The sequence below is a fragment of the Oryctolagus cuniculus genome, chromosome 15 (assembly GCF_051225735.1).
Source record: "Oryctolagus cuniculus isolate XC-2025 breed Fujian yellow rabbit chromosome 15, ASM5122573v1, whole genome shotgun sequence".
Lineage (NCBI taxonomy): Eukaryota > Metazoa > Chordata > Mammalia > Lagomorpha > Leporidae > Oryctolagus > Oryctolagus cuniculus.
Window position 1 is genome coordinate 79,264,708 of NC_142881.1, and position 17,729 is coordinate 79,282,436.

Below are 17,729 nucleotides of genomic sequence, written 5' to 3' on the forward strand. Positions count from 1 at the left end.
GGAAAGCAACAAAGGCACACTCTCAACAGGAACACAGCACGCGGGAATACAGGGAACACACCGGCATCCGAACATCTCTATGAGTATGTGTGCAAACATGAGTATCAGGGCCTGGCACACTCTTCCCTCTACCTTTCCTCCTTCTTTTTTACCCAGTTTTAAGAGATTTTAAAACAAGGGATTTTTTTAAAGTGTCTTTTTAAAAGATACCCGACATATTCATGGAAACACTTACCGAGGAGGTTTAAGGTCAAATTTTGCTACAAAGGGACTACCCATTGCCTTTCTCCACACGCAGGAAAGAGGGGGTACATGGGAGGCACGGGCAGTGGACACCATCTGCATTTTCCAAACGCAGGGCACGGCACGCGGGCGGATGCGTGCAGTATTTATAGCCCGCTGGCATAGGCTCTGATGGGCCCCGCCGCTCCTTAGCTTACGCCTCTGGACTTCACCGGAGCCCGGAGCGCCGAGACCCCAGCTGCCAGGCCGCTGTCCCTTGGTTCGGGAGGCGGCCAAGGGCCCCCTAGAGCCACCTGGGCACGCAGCGTGACCGCCTTTCCCTCTACCGTGGGCACGGAGCCTTAGCCTCCAAGTCCGCGGCCCGGCGCTCACACGGACCGGGGGGCCAAGCGCAGCACCGCGCCCACCCGGGGAGGGGGGTGTTCTGCGCCGCGGCGTCGTCTCTAGCGGCCCCGCCACGGCGGCGGCGGCGGGGCTGGAGCGCGGGGAGCGGCCGGCGGCGCGCGCGGAGGAGAGGCCCCCTCCTCACAGCAGCCCGGCGCCCCCTTGCCGGCGGCGGCCGCTCTTCCCCGGCAGCGGGGCGCCGGGCTTCGCGGGACCTTCGGGCACTTCCGCCGCGCGCTCGGCTCCTTTCGTGTCCGGGGCGGGGCCGGCGCCGGGCGCGGGTGCGCGCGCGCGCCGCGCCGTCTCGCCGAGCCGCCCCTCCCCCAGTCCTCGCACCCCCGCCCCTCCCCCGCGAGCGAGTGTCGGCGGCAGCGGCGGCGGCGGCGGCGGCGCGGCTGCCGAGATTGGAATCCGCCCGCCGGGCTCGGCGAAGGAGGCGGGAGGAGGGAGGGCGGCCTGGAAGGCTCGGATCACACGGCCGCGCGAGGGGGCGACCGGGCCGGGGCCGCTGCACGCCGAGGGCGAGGCCGAGCCGGGCCCCCGCCGCGCCCACCCGCTCCGCGCCGAGGGCCGGAGGATGAGTTCCCCGGGGTCCGGGTGAGTTGGCTCGCGGGGAAGTGCGTGCGCGCGCCGGGGGAGGCCGCTGGCTGCGGGGAGGCCGGCGCGGGGTTCGCGCGTCGTCTCTGAGGGAGCCGGGCGCGCAGAGGCCCCGGGCGAGGGGGCGGCCGGGCCCGGCTCCCTCACGGGGTGGGGGGCCCAGCCTCGGTCGGGGAGGCCGTGGTGGTGCGCCCTGGGCCCGGGCCCGCCCGCCGGAGACCCCCCGGCGCCGCCTCCGGCCGCCCGGCCCCTCTTTTGTTCCCCCTTTCACCCCCAAGTCGCAGGCCGATCGGGGAGGCGGTGCGGGCGCAGGCGGCTCGGGCGACGCTCGTGGGATCCTTAAATGGCAAAGGCGCTCTCACCTCGCCGGCCCGGGGGCCGCGCGGTGGGCAGGGGTTGGCGCGCCGGTGCGGGCTTCGGGCCGGCCTGTGCGTGTGCGGTTCACCTGCCGCTGCGCGGCCTGCGCGGCCCGGGCCCCCGGCGCCGTCCTGGCGGGGAACTTTCTGCCCGGTGGCGGGCAGCCCTGTTCTCTTGCTCCTGACTCCCAGTGGGAAAGTCTGGCAAGAAAAAAGAAACAAAAAACAAGAAACGAGCGTGCGCCAGGGCTGTGTGTGTGTGTGTGTGTGAGGGTCCGGCGACCTGCGGCCGCGGAGTGCGCTCGGGGTCGGTCGCGGTGAGGTGGGCTTTCTGTTTTCCGCGGTGAGCACTCTGTGCCCAGGACTCAGCACGCACTTGGCACCTGTGCTACGTCATGCAGTCCTCACGATCACCCTGGCTGTCGTAGTCCCCCTTGGAGCACTCGGCCTGAAGTCAGCCGGGACCTGAACCCGGGAACCCGGGCTGTCTGGCGGACGAGCTTTAACGTAAAACGACAACAGCAACAAAAACACACACAACTCAACGCCAACTTTCCGCGGACGCTGTTTTAGGTGTAGGAGCGTGGTTGGAACGGTCGCTGTCGCGTTGGCTGGCGGTGGACGCTGCTCCCTGATTGTGTGCACTTTGGGAGGAGTTAAACTTCGAGTTAGCAGAGTGGGACTTCACGTCTATCGTTGTTGAAAGAGTGTGGACCGGGAGCATTTAGATTTTTTGCGAAGTGTGGAGCTTAAAAAAAAAAAAAACGGATGGTTCTGTGACCCAGGAGTAGGTGGAGTGTAGGGAAGACAGATTGACAGGTAGAACGATTTTCAGTAGGTCCGGGGCTCGCTCTCCACGGAGCCCATTTCTAACCGCCTCTGCTCCTCCACCTCTCTCCACCTTTGACAGAAAAGATGGAGGCGTCGGGGAGGGATTCCTGCCTCAACTGCTGTTTCCTCCCATCTCCGAGGAGGGGTCTTTTCTGTCCCTAACTAGATAACGTCTTGTTTTCTCTTTATGTAATTTTCTGACTTAATGGAGCGTGCGTTATCCCATGTCTGAAAAGCACAAACGGATTCATTCAGTTTCCAGAAAACTTTTCTGAAGCCCGCTACCCCCTCAAGCTGTGCTTCTGCAACCTTTCCATTTCACAGCACGCTAAGGTTTTTAAAAAGTTTTGTCCTTAAGAACGTCATGCATGGTCATTAGGGAGCAACACGTTCTGTCGCGGATAATCCCTTCTCTAGGGGGGGTGGGGAACTGGCTTGCTTGCTGGGCGACCAGCCCTTTGGTTAACCCCTTGTGATCTGGATGTCTCCTCCCCCCGACCACGGAGTAGCTGTGACCTCATCAGCACCTTTCAGCGCCTTTCTCGGCCCTCTCCTTGGCGGCTGTCACATTGAGCGTGGATGTGGACGTGCGTTCTTGACACGTGTGTCCTCGGCTGTGCAGGGCAAAAGGGAGGGTGCCTGCCCCTCGCAGCAGCTTCAAGTGTGGTGTTGGGGAAGGTGAATTCCACAGCTGAATACAATTGTGAAGATAATTGAAGTTCAGAGCATCCTAAGAGCCTCACGGGGCGCCTGGGCTGTTATGGTGGTACTGGAGAGTCCTAGAGGTTGCCTCTGAGATGTTCCTTGGGAACCCCGCTGAGTTGTGATGTGTGAGAGAATGAAGTGGATGGCAGGGGGCTTCAGGATGACTGACTGACCACCGACCCTGTTCTTTTCTGCCTTCCTCTTGGCGGGTTTGTCGCCCAAGTCTCACTTTTCTGAAGTCTCTGGTCTCTTGTTGTTGTTCGGATCTCCCTGAGTGATTCTGGGATCTCTGTTGTTTGTTTCTCTTCTGCCCTTGACTCCTCTCCTCACCTGCTGTGTGCACTCCTGCACCTGGCTGTTCTGGTTCAAACGGAGCTGCTCTTCCTAACCAAACCTGCTTCTCTGGTGTTCCTTATTTCAGTGGCTGTCACACCAGAGCTTTCCCCATTTCATCACATCCTGTCTGTAGCCAACATCTGTTCCGTCTGCTTCCGGGATACAGCTCTTCTGCTTGCTGTGTGATTCTTAATTCACCTTGGTATCAAGGTTATAGTAGACCCATAAAATGAGGTGAGCAGCTTTCTTCCTTCTCCTCGCAGGAGCAGTTTAGACTGGAATTCTCTGTCCCTTGAAAGTTTCGTGGACCTCGCCGGTGGCACCACTCAGGCTGACGTTTTTCTGGAGAGAACCTTGAATGAATACCATTTCAGATCATTTAGTAGCATTTGGTTTGTGTAGGTTTTCTATTTTTTGTGTGAATTTTATTTTTTTATATTTTCCATAAGTTCATTGAGCTTGCAAATCTAATGTTAATTGGTTTTCACGGTTTTTTTTATATTTCTACTATATTTGACTGTTTTTTTTTTTTTTTTTTGCGCTAAGTCTGAGCTGAGTCGGACTCTAATCCTACCAGTGCTAATGTTATGATATTCTGCTGTCACTTTCCCTTTTGTGTAGTGTTGTATTTCTGCATAAATTAATCTTGAAGTCTAGTTCTTACCACTGTCCGTTCGGAAGTGTGTTCTATAGCATTTATCTTATTCCTTTTTTTTAAGACCTTCCCATCCTAACATTAAAAATATATATATTTATTTTATTTGAAAGGCAGAAAGGGAGGGAGAGTGGGAGAGGGAGAGAGAAAGAAAAAAAGAGAGAGAGAGCGCTTCTCTTCTATTTGCTAGTTTGCTTCCAAAATTCCTGCAACATCCAAAGCTGGGCCACGTCAAAACCGGGGGCTAGGAACTGCATTTGAGTGTCCCACATAGGAGACAGGAACTGGAGTACTTGAGTTACCACCTTCTGCCTCCCAGTGTGTGCATTAGCAGGGAGCTGGAATTGAAAGCAGAGCCGAAACTTGAACCCAGGTACTCCCATATGGGTCTTAACCACTGCACCAAACACCCCCTAGAATGCCTTTTTATTACAAACAAGTTACTTATTCAGTGGAGTTCATTCCATATTGACCAGGCTGCTCCACTTCTAACATTGTTAGGATCCCAGGTGAGTGGTACTGAGTTATGGCAGTTGTAAGATGCATGCTAGTTTTAAAGACAACTTATAAAGAAGAAATGCCTCTAGTCGTAATGAACCATTGGTTGTGAGGTGCACTCCAATCTCAGAGATGCTAAAACACGGTGCCTGCATATATTATTGGTCATTGTAGTTCCCCTAATCACAACTCCTTTTTCTTCAGTGTAGATTTTGAGAAGAAAGAATTTAAACTGAAATTAGAAAGACTTACATTTCTGCTGTTACCATGAAAAGTTAGTTCGTAAAAGAAGAGGATTGTTAACAAGTGAAAAGTTTCAGGCAGTAGAGAGAACAGCTTTTTTGGATGGGACCTCACAAATAGGCCAGTCTGGTTTGGAGGACTTTGACTCTCAGCTTTTCATATTTTTCCCCCTAATTTCTTTTGCCTGTTATCTAAGCTGTCAAGTTCTCTAAAGAGCTGGCATTTTCACAGAAGGCACAGCCTTTGTGAGGGAAACTGAGTGGGAGCTGTGATGGCCATTGTTCATCTTAGAGACAGAGTCTGGTACTTACAATGAGGATGCACAGTCAGCGCTGCACAGAGGGGTAGTTCCAGGACCGCGTGTGGACCCCAAGGCTGCACGTGTTCACGTCCCTATCAGATGCTGTGTATCTGCTTTTACAACCAATGTTTTTTTTTTTTTTTAAAGGTTTATTTTATTTATTTGAAAGACAGAGTTACAGAGAGAGGTAGAGCCAGAGAGAAAGAGAGGTTTTCCTTCTGCTGGTTCACTCCCCGAATGACCACAATGGCCAGAACTGAGCTGATCTGAAGCCAGGAGCCAGGAGCTTCTTCCAGGTCTCCCACGTAGGTGCAAGGTCCCAAGGAGTTGGGCCATCTTCCACTGTTCTCCTAGACCATAGCAGAGAGCTGGATTGGAAGAGGAGCAGCCGGGACTTGAATTAGCGCCCATATGGGATGCTGGCACTGCAGGTGGCGGCTTTAACCTGCTGCACCACAGCACCAGCCCCACAACCGATGTTTTAAAGAGTGGATGTTTTAAAAAATGAAAACAAAATGAAGTGCCTGGAGACCCCCAGTTGTGTGTTTTGAAGAGATCACTAACTAGGGGCCAAGGAGGTCAGGTGATCAGTGGAATCTCTTGCAGGGGTGCTCAGTGGGTCCCTGAACTAAGCTCATACGGACAGTTAAATGTAGAACTAGTCAGTGGTAGCTAAGGATGCTGTTTTGAGGACCTTTTATTTTCTCTGGTGTGGTGGCATTTGTTGTTTTCACCACCCCCATTCTTTTAAGATTTATTGTATTTATTTGAAAGGCAGAGTTAGAGAGAATGAATGGGATCTTGATCTTCCATCCCCTAGTTTAGTCCCCAAATGGCCACAACGGCTAGGGCTGGGCCAAACTGAAGCCAGGAGCCAGGGGCTTCATCCGGGTCTCCCACATGGGTGACAGCGGCCCAAATACTTGGGCCATCTTCTACTGCTTTCCTAGGTGCATTAGCAGGGAGCTGGATCAGAAGTGGAGCAGCTGGGACTCGAACTGGTGCCCATATGGGATGCTGTTGTTGCAGGTGGCGGCTTTACCTGCTACACCACAGTGCCGACTCCTGTTGTTACCATTTATACTTTGATGCTTCTCTTGTACCTTGTTTTCTCCCTTCCTTCTTTCCTTCCTTTCTTTTCTGTAATTTATTTTTTGAAGAATGCAAATTTCATAAGTACAACTTTAGGAATATAGTGATTCTTCCCACCATACTTGCCCTCCCATCCACACTCCCACTCCTCCTCCTCCCTCTCCCCTTGCCAGTCCCATTCTCCAGGAAGATTCATTTTCAGTTAACTTTGTACACAGAAGACCAACTCTATACTAAGTAAAGATTTCAACAATTTGCACACACACACACACACACACAAACTGTTTGAGAACTAGTTTTACAGTTATCTCTCATAATACAACTCGTTGAGGACAGAGGCCCTGCATGGGGAGTTAATGCACAGTGACTCCTGTTGTTAATTTAACAATTAACACTCTTACATCCTTCCTTCTTTCCTTCCTTCCTTCCTTTTTTTTTTTTTTTTAAAGATTTATTTATTTATTTGAAAGAGTTACAGAGAGGCAGAAAAGAGAGCGAGTGGGAGGTCTTCCATCTGCTGGTTCCCTCCCCAAATGGCTGCAATGGCTGGAGCTGGGTGGATCCGAAGCCAGGAGCCAGGAGCTTCTTCTGGGTCTCCCACATGGGTGCAGGGGCCCAGGACTTGGGCCATCTTCCACTGCTTTCTCAGGCCATAGCAGAGAGCTGGATTGGAAATGGAACAACTGGATCTGGAACTGGTGCCCGTATGGGATGCCAGTAGTGCAGGCGGCGGCTTTACCCACTTTCAGATGTGTTACACGGCTGATTTCTCTCAGTGGCGCTTGGCTCTTGCTGTGTGTCTTGGCTGTTGATTTATGCAGGGGAGGATGGGGACTGCCAGGTGTCAGGCTGAAGTGATCACACTTGCAGTTTAGGAAGGCTAGTTAGGTAGGAGTTGGAGAATCAGTTCAAAGGAAGACTGAGGACTTGAAACTTGTAGGGAAGCTTTTTTGCCCTGGCCAGACTAGGGTGGTGGCGAGTAATTATGGCCTGGAATAGATAGGACTGGGTGACTCGCTGTGGATTGGGGAGGGAGTGGGGTTGGCAAGAACATGTCCCAGGTCTCTAGCTGGGAAAGCAGGGTGCAGGGGTGGTGGCTGACTGAGATAAGACAGTGTGGAGGAAGTGCTGGTTTGTTGAGGAGAGCAGCAATTGCATGAGGTTTGAGGGGTCTCCCAAACAGCTAGGGGAGAGTTCCTCTTGCTGTGTTATGGGGCTGGAGTTTGCCAGAGGTCTGGGCGGGAGGTAGGCTTTGGCAGTGATTACCTACCAGATAGGCTCCTTGTTTTCACAGTGGGAACCTGACGGCTCTCTCAAGTGGCTTCAGCGTGCAAGCCCAACTCCCATTAGCCTCCAGGGGGAATTCCCTCCTTTGAAGAGCCCAGCAATAGGCATGGTTGGGTCTGAGTGCTCTCTACTCTCCTGCCTCCATATTCAGGCCTGTGCACTCCTCTGGCAGAGGAAGACTGTGGGCAGCTACAGGTTTACATTGGCTCCAGGAGGGGGAGAGGAACCTGTTGTTCTTAAATGTATGTATATATTTAAAGATTTATGTATTTGAAAGGCAGAGTTAGAGAAGGAGAGAGAGAGAGAGATCTTTTATGTGCTGGTTCATTCCCCAAATGGCTGAAGTGGCCAGGGCTGGGCCTGGCTGAAGCCAGCAACCTGGAACTCCATCCGGAATCTGACACAGATAGCAGGGACTATCTTCTGCTGCTTTCCCAGGCACATTAGCAGGGAGCTGGGTTGAAACAGAGCACTGGGACTTGACAGTAGCACTCATATGGGGTGCTGGTGTCAGAGGTGGCAGCTTAACCCACTGTGCCACAGCCGGCCCCAGGTGCATAGATTCTGTCTCCTGGAGAGATCCTTATGGGTCTCCATGAGTAAGGAAACCTTGTGGACCAGGCCTGGCTGAGAAGCCCACCAGAGCTGCCTGGGAGCCCATGACTGATAGTCTTTCAGGAGCCATGAGGGGATGAGCAAAGAAAAGATGGCTCTGGGCCAGTTAGATGACACAGTCTTCTGGTTCTTCACCCTTTAAAGACCATTGTCATAGAATCCGAAGAAAATTATGAGGGGTCTTCAGAAAGGTTGTGTATTATGGAAAAGCTCTGCATAGATGTAAAGTTTTTTTTTTCTTTTGCACCAAAATAAGCTTATCTTTTAATTTCATTTTCCCATGAACTTTTTGAAATACCCTTGCACACAAGTAAAACAATTCTGCATACGGTAGCACTGGGGGTGTGTGGCAGAGAGCCTGGAGCAGAGCCCCGAGCAGCACCAGTTTGAGACCTGGATGGAGAAGACAGACGTTAAATAACTCCCTAGTTATGTTAAGACCCACGCCAGGAGAGCCAGGCCGCTTCCCACAGTGTGTGGTGAAGGAACCTGGCCTGCTCCGGAGAGGCTGGAATGCAGAGTGAGACCTTAGGCAAGAAAGCAGAGGGAGCCTGTCTGGGAGCACGCAGCACACTTTAAAGCAGACCAAGTTTTTTTTTCTTTTTAATTATACAACATCTATTGGGTAATTTGAGAAATGTGAAAAATTATAAAGAAACAGCAGGATGATGAAGGTTTTGGCTTCTTTTTGTAAGTAATGCTGGTAAAAAGTGAAAGGAACATCGTGAGCTTTAAGATAATTTTCTGCTTAAAAAAAAAAAACAAAAAAACTCCATGACTCTAATGTGGAGCAGTTATTCGTAGAAATTGCAGGTCATACGATGCTTTGGACCCAATGGCATCCCTGGTTCTGACTCTGGGCTGCGGAGTCTCTTGTCAGCCTTGGCAGTCAGTGACGAGGGCAATGGCTTAGAACCAGTGGTGGTGTTTCCATGCCTTGCTTTCTTACCTCCTTCTTTGATCACTGATTGTTTCAGATAAAGTATTAGAAGTGTTATGAGTATAAACTCTCGGTTTTAAAGTTAAGAAATTTGTAGGAGACGTGCATAGTTGTGATTAACTGTTTTATGTTAATTAAAATTTGTAGTTAGTTTTTTAATTTTTAGTATTCATTTTATTAGAAAGGCAGGGAGACAAGAGATCTTTCCATCTGTTAATTCACTCTCCAGACGCCCACAACCTCCCCGGGCTGGGCCAGGCTGGAGCCAGGACCTTGGAGCTCAGTCTGGGTCTCCCGGGTCAGGGGCAGCAACCCAGGTACCTCAGCCATGTAAGCTGCCTTCCAGTGTGCACATCAGCGCGAAGTTGGATCAGAAGCAGAGCAGCTGGGATTCAGACTGGGCTCTGATACACCACCGTGCTGGGATGTGGACGCCCCAGGAGGCAGCTCAGGCCGCAGTGCCACACACACCCACCCTGCTAATTTTCTTATTAGCAATTAAAATTCTTTGTGATGTACTTACTGCAGGGGTATAAGGTCTTGAGTGGTTAAAATTTGGACTTGATTGAGAATGTTTTGGATTCCTGGCTAAAATAAGCTCCTGACAGGAGATGTTAAAGGCTGTTAAATTTTGAAAAAAAAATTTTTTTAACATGTCTGTATTTTTCAAAAGCACAATTTTAAAATGTCATGAAATAAAAACATCTCAAGAGTAACTCTCCGGGAGAATCTTAAATATGCGCCAGATCAACAAAGTGCAGTCACTTGATGACAGACTATTTTTTTGTATCTCCATTTCAGTAATCTGCCATATAATAAAAGTATTGGAAACATAGTCTATGTTGGATTTGTATGTGTATCTTAGTAAGGAAAAACAGTTACTGTGCCTCAAATAGTGCTTTAGTCATCATTCCTACTCGTTAAATATTTTTCTCTGGTTTCCTATTGCTTACAGTATGAAATCCAAGTTCTCTCAGATTGACCTGCTCTGGCCCAGTCGGCCTTTTCTGCCTCACTCACTTGCTCCTATTTTAAAGTCATTTAAATACTTACCTCTGGGTTTGAGTTCCGAATCCTTAGACCCGTAATGCTGCAGGCAGCCACTACCTCCTGTGGCTGAAGAGGACTTGAAATGTTGCTGGTCCGAATTCAGCTGGGCTGTAAAGTGTGCATTACATGCCAGATTTTGAAGACAGAAATTTTGAAAGAAATGAAATGTCTCATTGTGTTCTTAAAATATTGGTTACATATTGAAGTGATATTGCTTGGGATATATTGGATTACAGAAATACATCAATTTCACTTGTTTTTTTTTTTTAATTTTAATTTTTTTTTTGACAGGCAGAGTGGACAGTGAGAGAGAGAGAGAGAGAGACAGAGAGAAAGGTCTTCCTTTTGCCGTTGGTTCACCCTCCAATGGCCGCCGCGGCCGGCGCGCTGCGGCCAGCGCACCGCGCTGATCCGATGGCAGGAGCCAGAAGCCAGGTGCTTTTCCTGGTCTCCCATGGGGTGCAGGGCCCAAGTACTTAGGCCATCCTCCACTGCACTCCCTGGCCACAGCAGAGGGCTGGCCTGGAAGAGGGGCAACTGGGACAGAATCCGGCGCCCCGACCGGGACTAGAACCCGGTGTGCCGGCGCCGCTAGGCGGAGGATTAGCCTAGTGAGCCGCGGCGCCGGCCAATTTCACTTGGTTTTTAAAAAAACGTTTTTAGTGTAGCAGCTAGAAACTCAAAACTAAAGGTTCTGTTGGGCAGTGCTGCAGCCGGCTCTCCTGTCCTGGTTCTCTGCCCGTCAGGATGCTCTGGATGCTGATGGAAGCCCTGTCCCCTCTGGGCCTCCTCCTGCAGCGGCCTGGGCCTGAGCTTTAGCCCCTTCCTCGGCACCGTTGTTTGAAGGTAGCATTTTGGAATTTCTTGTACCATCTACTGACACAGACTTCTTCACTAATCAAGCCTTCTTGGGGTTTTAATGCTAATATGCTTGGTGAAACCCCAGTGTAATTTGCTTAACTGTATGCTGCAGGAGTTGCACATATTTATGGTCAGAACTTCAAACCATACAAACATGAGGTGGACAGCAAAGGGTCCTCTGTAACCTCCTCCCTCCCCAGCGCTGCCAACCAGATACGTTGCCTTTTTCTTTCCTAGTGCCTTTGTGTGTTTCTCTGTTCTCTGCCCACTCTCCAAAAATGGGGTCGTCCTGTGCATCCTTTTCTGTAACTTCTCTGTTTTTACTGAATAGATGTGGACTCTTCCGTCCATTCACTTTGATTTCCTTTTGTTTTTAGAAGCACACAGCATTCCGTTTCACGTGCACACTTTGATTTATTTACTAGCTCCCTCCTGATGAGTAATTAGCTTGTGTCTAGTTTTTCCTTTAGTGTTACAAACAGTACTGTGGCATTTGTATTTGTCCTGTGAGACTGTTTGTGTGTTGCAGGTTGAATTCTTAGAAATGCATTTGAGAAGCCGTGCAGAATTGGTAGAAGGAGACAGACAGGGTTCCCAGCTCCATCTTCCTAACAGTCGGTATTCCTTCAACATGCTGGCTGAAACAACTGCATTCAAGTTAGGAAATTCCTTTGCTGTTGTTAGAGTATTAACACAGTGAAAAATTGGGGCTGTCGTTGTGGTATAGTGGGTAAAGCTGCTGCCTGCAATGCTGGAATCTGCTGTGGGCACCAGTTTCTGTCCTGACTGCTTCACTTGCAATGTAGCTCCCTGCTAAAGGCATGGGAAAGCAGCAGAAGATGGCCCAAGTTCTTGGGTCCCTGCAACCCACATGTAGACATGGAAGAAGCTGCTGGCTTGAGCCTGGGCCAGTGCCAACCATGGTGGCCATCTGGGGAGTGATCCAGTAGATGGAAGATATCTCTTTCTCCCTCTCTCCCTCTATCTCTGTGACTGACTTTCACATAAATAATCTGCACAAGTCAGATTCAATGGAATTTTCCAAAAATCCATTCTTGAAAACTAAGATTTCTTAAAGTTGAATATACTGTTAGATTTAACTTTATACCCAATATATTCCTATAGTAATATTGCTATTCATTAATGGAGTGGCGTAATAATTTTATTTATTCATTTGAAAGGCAGAGTTACAGAGAGGCAGAGGCAGAGAGAGAAAGAAGTCTTCCATCCACTGGTTCACTCCCTGAATGGCCACAATGGTTGAAGCTGGGCTGATCTGAAGCTAGGAGCCAGGAGCTTCTTCTGGGTCTCTCATGTGGGTGCAGGGGCACAAGGACTTGGGCCATCTTCCACTGCTTTCCCAGGCCATAGCAGAGAGCAGGATGGGAAGTGGAGTAACTGGGTATGGAACTGGCGACCATACGGGATGCTGGCACCACAGGCGATGGCTTTACCCGCTACGCCGTGGTGCTGGCCCTAATGACATAATAATTTTAATAGTGTTGACTAAGACTTTGTTCTTTCTAAAATTATTCACTGTCCTGTTCTTTTTTATCATCTTACCCATTTGCATGGTGGAGTCAGTGGTTTGTAACTTGTGGTCCTATCATTGAGGAGAAACAGAGAAAGTGTGAAGTTAAATACTTATACAAAGGAAGCACTAATGTATTGTAAAGAAAACCCCGAGGGCCATGTGGCATGGCAGGTCAGACCCCTGCTTAGGATGCTGGTATCCCATAATGGAGTGCTGGTTTGAGTCCCAGCTGCTCTCCTTCTAACCAGCACCCTGCCAATGTACCTGGAAACAAGTGGTAGATGGCCCAGGTACTTGGGCCCTGCCACCCATGTGGGAGACCTTCGTGGAGGTCCTGGCTTTGGCCTGTCCCAGTCCCTGCCGTTGTGGCTGTTTGGGGATTGAACCAGCAGGTGAAAGATCTCTTTTCTGTCTCTCCTTGTCTGATGCTCTGCCTTTCAATTAAGTACATTTTTTAAAAGGGTAAAGAAATCCTTGTAAGATTACAGTGACTTTCCTTTTATCTGGTTACCAAATAGCTAAAAAGACTAATTAAATATTGGCTTGTATGTTTAGTGATCTATCTGTACATTTATTGTATTCTTTGACTTACTACATTCTGCGTCCTATGTGTGTGACCTTGAGGCAACATAGTTAATTTCTGTAAGCCTTATTTCTTCATATGCAAAATGTGGATGGCAGGGTCCTCCCCCACAGGTTACTGTGAGGACTCTGGAATAATCAGTTCAATTATGTTGGTAATACTGTGCTTGCCACATACACCTTGAAAAATGTTATTGGGCCGGCGCTGTGGCTCAATAGGCTAATCCTCCACCTAGCCGCGCCGGCACACTGGGTTCTAGTCCCGGTCGGGGTGCCAGATTCTTTCCCGGTTGCCCCTCTTCCAGGCCAGCTCTCTGCTGTGGCCCGGGAAGGCAGTGGAGGATGGCCCAAGTGCTTGGGCCCTGCACCCCATGGGAGACCAGGAGAAGCACCTGGCTCCTGCTATCGGATCAGCGCGGTGCGCCGGCCGCAGCGCACCAGCTGTGGCGGCCATTGGAGGGTGAACCAATGGCAAAAGGAAGACCTTTCTCTCTGTCTCTCTCTCTGTCCACTCTGCCTGTCAAAAAAACAAAACAAGCAAAAACAAAACAAAACAAAACAAAACAAGAAACAGTGTTATTGAAGATAATATTTGTGTGAGAGAAATAACTTAGAGGGTTCTTATCTTAAAAGGCAAACTTGAGGGGCCGCTGTTGTGGCGCTGATGTGCTAAGCTGCCATCTACGACACTGGCATCCCGTATTGGAATGCTGGTTTGAGTCTTAGCTGCTCCGCTTCTGATCCAGCTCCTTGCTGTTGCACCTGGGAAGGCCCTGCCACCCATGTGGGAGATATCTCCCTTAAGCTGCTTCACTAACCAAATGCCCACAACAACCAGGGCTGGGCCATGCTGAAGCTAGGAGCCCAGAACTCAGTGCAGGTCTCCCAAGTGGATGGCAGGGATCCAAGTACTTAAGCTGTCATCTGCTATCTCTCAGGTATGCATTAGTAGGAAATAGAAATCAAAAATTGTGTTGGGACTTGAACCCAGGGAAGTACTACAGGTCCCAAACTATGACTTAACTGTTGTATCAAATGCCTGCCCCTGTAATCTTAAAAAGCAAATTTGAGGGGCTGCAAATGTGGGGTCACTGTAAATTAAATCTAACTGATAGTCACTTTTAAATTGGCAAAGAACTTAAGTATATCATCCCTGCTGGTATACTGATGAGAAATTGTGTTGCTTTCCCTCTCTTGTGCTTGAAGCATCAGAGGCTAATGAAAGTTGCCTCCCTAAGGTCAAACAAGTAAGTGTAAAAGCAAATACAATCAGACTGTGCTTGTTATCCCACGTGGGTGCTGGGAACTCAGCAGGTAAAGCAAGGGCTCCACTTCCTGAAGAAAGCCTCAGTACTTAGTGGGCACCGTCCTCTCCTGCAGTTAGAATGGGGCAGAATGCGGTTAGAAGTTGGGGGCAGGGAACTGTACAGCAGTCCTGCGATAGCCAGTTGGCTTGGACGGAGGGTTCTGTGTCTTCTTCCTTCTCCCTGCCCTAGAAGCTTGGCGAGATCCAGACCTGGACGTTGCAGATATCAGTGAAGTGGAGTGGGCTATCTCTTCACCTTGGTGGTGGTTGACATGCAGCTGTCTGGTTTCTCTGTGCCTGTTTGAGCAAGCAGTTAGTCTCAGCATGGACAGAGGGGGTGGCAGTGGAATAGCCTGTATTTGTTTCGAGTTTGTTAGTTCCCATGGGTGACACAGAGCAGAACTGGGCTTTGGACGTCTTGTAAGGGCTGGCACCACTGGGCAGGCAGAAGTACTTAGGCGAGGTTGAGCGGGAGCAGATCTTTAGGAGAGGCAGGCCGTGGGTGAGCCGCTCGTCCCCTTGGTCATCCAAGAGCCCGGCTTATCCCCAGAAGAAAAGCCATCATTTCGCTGGCTGTGGTACTGACAGTGCAGTCGCTGTCTCAGGTAACACAGAAGTACTGAGACGCCGAGACAACCAGTTCTGGTCTCCCTCCCCTCCCTTGCGAGACCAGTGACTGCCCTTCCTCCAGGTTCGCTGTCTTGGACCATGGAACATACTTCAGTTTGGAGAGGAAAACAGTGATTGTAAGACTGAAGGTTAAAGTTTTAAGTTGTAGTAAATTGAACTGGATTGGACTTTTCAATTAAACTGGAAGCTGTTTACTGGAAAGCTATAGAAACTTAAAGATGCCCTTCAGAGGTAGGAAGGGAGGTTTGGCCAACTGTAGTTGGGGAGAAGGATTAGAAAAAAATAAAACTGTTTCTCATGTTTGTAGGAATTTGGGATTTCTCTCTGATGTAATGTGTCACCTTAAATTATGCCAAAGCCCTGTGGACACCCAGGTCCCATTTTCTTTTCTCCATATGAAGCTACCATGTTACTACACTATGACCATTGTATATTGTCATACATACAGTATTGTAGTATGACCACTTAATCTTTCCCATGGTTCGTTTTAAAAGTATATTCTAATTCTGGTCAATGTAATTCTGGCATTAAATTGTTCTTAATTAAATCTGCTTTGAATTTATAAGTATATTATATGATAATCATTTTCATTAGAACATTATTATTCCGTGGCTTTTATGAAGTTTATCAAACTTTAGGAACCTTGAAACAAAAAAGGCACTAGTTTAATAGTATATTTTTACTCAGTGTAGGAGATTTTGACTTTTATGAGGTTTTAAATTAATCTTCAGCCATTATTCACATGTAAAAGTTCAGTGAGGGCCGGACATCTAGCCTATTGGTTAAGACACCAGTTAAGATGTCCAACTCCCGTACCACGGTTTGTGGGTTTGATTCCTGACTCCTTAGTTCAGCTTCCTACTACTGTTGACCCTGGGAGTCAGTGCTGATGGCTCAGATGATTGGGTTCCTGGGAGCCATGTGGAAGAGCTGCGTTGAGTTCCTGGCTTTTGGATTTGATTTAGTGTAGCTCTGGCATTGTAGGCATTGGGGAGTGAACCATTGGATGGAAACTTTCCTTTCTTTCTCTGTGTCTCTGCCTCTGCCTCAAAAACAAAAGCAGGGGCCAACTTTGTGGTGCAGCAGGTTAAGCCCCTGCCTGTTAGGCAGACATTACACATGAGTGCCAGTTCCAGTCCTAGCTGCTGTACTTCCTGTGCAGTGCCCTGCTAATGCACCTGGGAAAGCAGCAGAAGATGGCCCAAGTGTCTGGGCCCCTGCATCCATGTGGGAGACCCAGAAGAAGCTCCTGGCTCCTGGCTTCAGTAAGGCCCAGACCTAGCCATTGCAGTCTTTTGGAGATCAAACAGTGGATATAAGACCTCTCTAACTCTGCCTTTCAAATAAATAGATCTTAAAAAAAAAAATAGGGGCTGGCATTGTGATGCAGCAAGTTAAGTTGTTTTTGTGACACCACCATCCCATATTAGAGTGTCAGTTGTAGTCATGGCTGCTCTGCTTCCCATCTAGTCCTTGCTAATGCTCCTGAGAAGGCTGAGCAGATGATGGTCCAAGTACTTGAACCTCTGCTACCCATGTGGGAGACACGGATGGAGTTCTTGGCTCCTGGCTTCCCAGCCCTGGCTGTTGTAGACATTTGGAAGAGTGAACCAACTAATGAAAAATCGCTGCTTGCTCTGTCTCTCCCTTTCTCTCATTCTGCCTTTCAAAGAAAGAAATCTTACAAACAAACAAACACTGAAAAGTTTAAAAGAAAAGATAATTGGTTTTTTGCTTAAGAAGTGTAGATTCATAAAATACAAGATCGAGATGGATTAAATAACATTTATCATGTTACCTTTTGTGTACCGAGCCCTATTTTGGATCTTACATATGAATCCATTTAACCTTTACAAATATTTGTGATATAAGTACTGGTAAAAGTTCCTTTCTACACGTGAGGGAACCGTGACCTAACCTGTGAGGCCACGACACCAGTCCAAGAAGGGTAGTTTTAAGGTGAAAATGCATCACACACACACGCCTTCTTTTTACTTTTTTACTTCATTTCTGTTTTTGTTGCCTGTTCTCCACAGGGCAGATGGATTTGCCTATTTGTACTGTAGTACCTGACAAAACATCCACTCAAACTCTAAATAGTTGTGTTTGATAGGTTACGTTGGCTTGGCTTGATGTTTAGCAATTAATTAACTCCAACTTCTCTTTTTAATATTTAAAATGTTAGGAATTTTTCACAGATACTCTTCGATTTGACAAATTTTTCCCCCCTTCATATATTAAGGTCAGTGGAATATAGTTGCTTCTTAAACATTTGTATAAAACCCTTCCCATATAATTATGAAAAAATTAGCACTTTATGTTTTTTCTCATTTCCGAGATACACACACACACACACACACACACACACACATACATGTTTCAGTTATGCTTAAAATACATAGTTGAAATTGGGTGATGTTGGAATAACATAATTATGTTATTTGGTTTTTTTTTTTTTTTTTTTAGAATACATTTAAAGTCTAGCTTATGAGAAAACTAGAAGAGAAAAAGATAAAAAAAAGTATGGCAATGTCAATTGAAAATATAAATGAGTAAGCCCATTTATGGGATAGTTTTTGGAGCAAAGTAGATTGAGAAATGAAACCTGTTAATGGTTCTGGAATATTACTATTAAGTTACTTCTGTTCCATAAAACTTCTTAAACATGATTGGTTATGATATG

General features: G+C 48.3%; 1 protein-coding gene across 2 annotated transcripts in view; it reads left to right on the forward strand.

The window, feature by feature from the left end:
* The first annotated feature begins 980 nt into the window (after positions 1-980).
* The window catches only part of BMPR1A (bone morphogenetic protein receptor type 1A), a 136,926-nt gene continuing 120,177 nt past the window's right edge, over positions 981-17,729 (forward strand). The window contains exon 1 of one of the 2 annotated variants that reach the window (XM_070057996.2): positions 981-1,224. The gene's annotated coding sequence lies outside the window, so the exon portion shown is untranslated. The remainder of the gene's footprint in view (positions 1,225-17,729) is intronic. The other variant, XM_051823147.3, reaches the window with a different exon arrangement.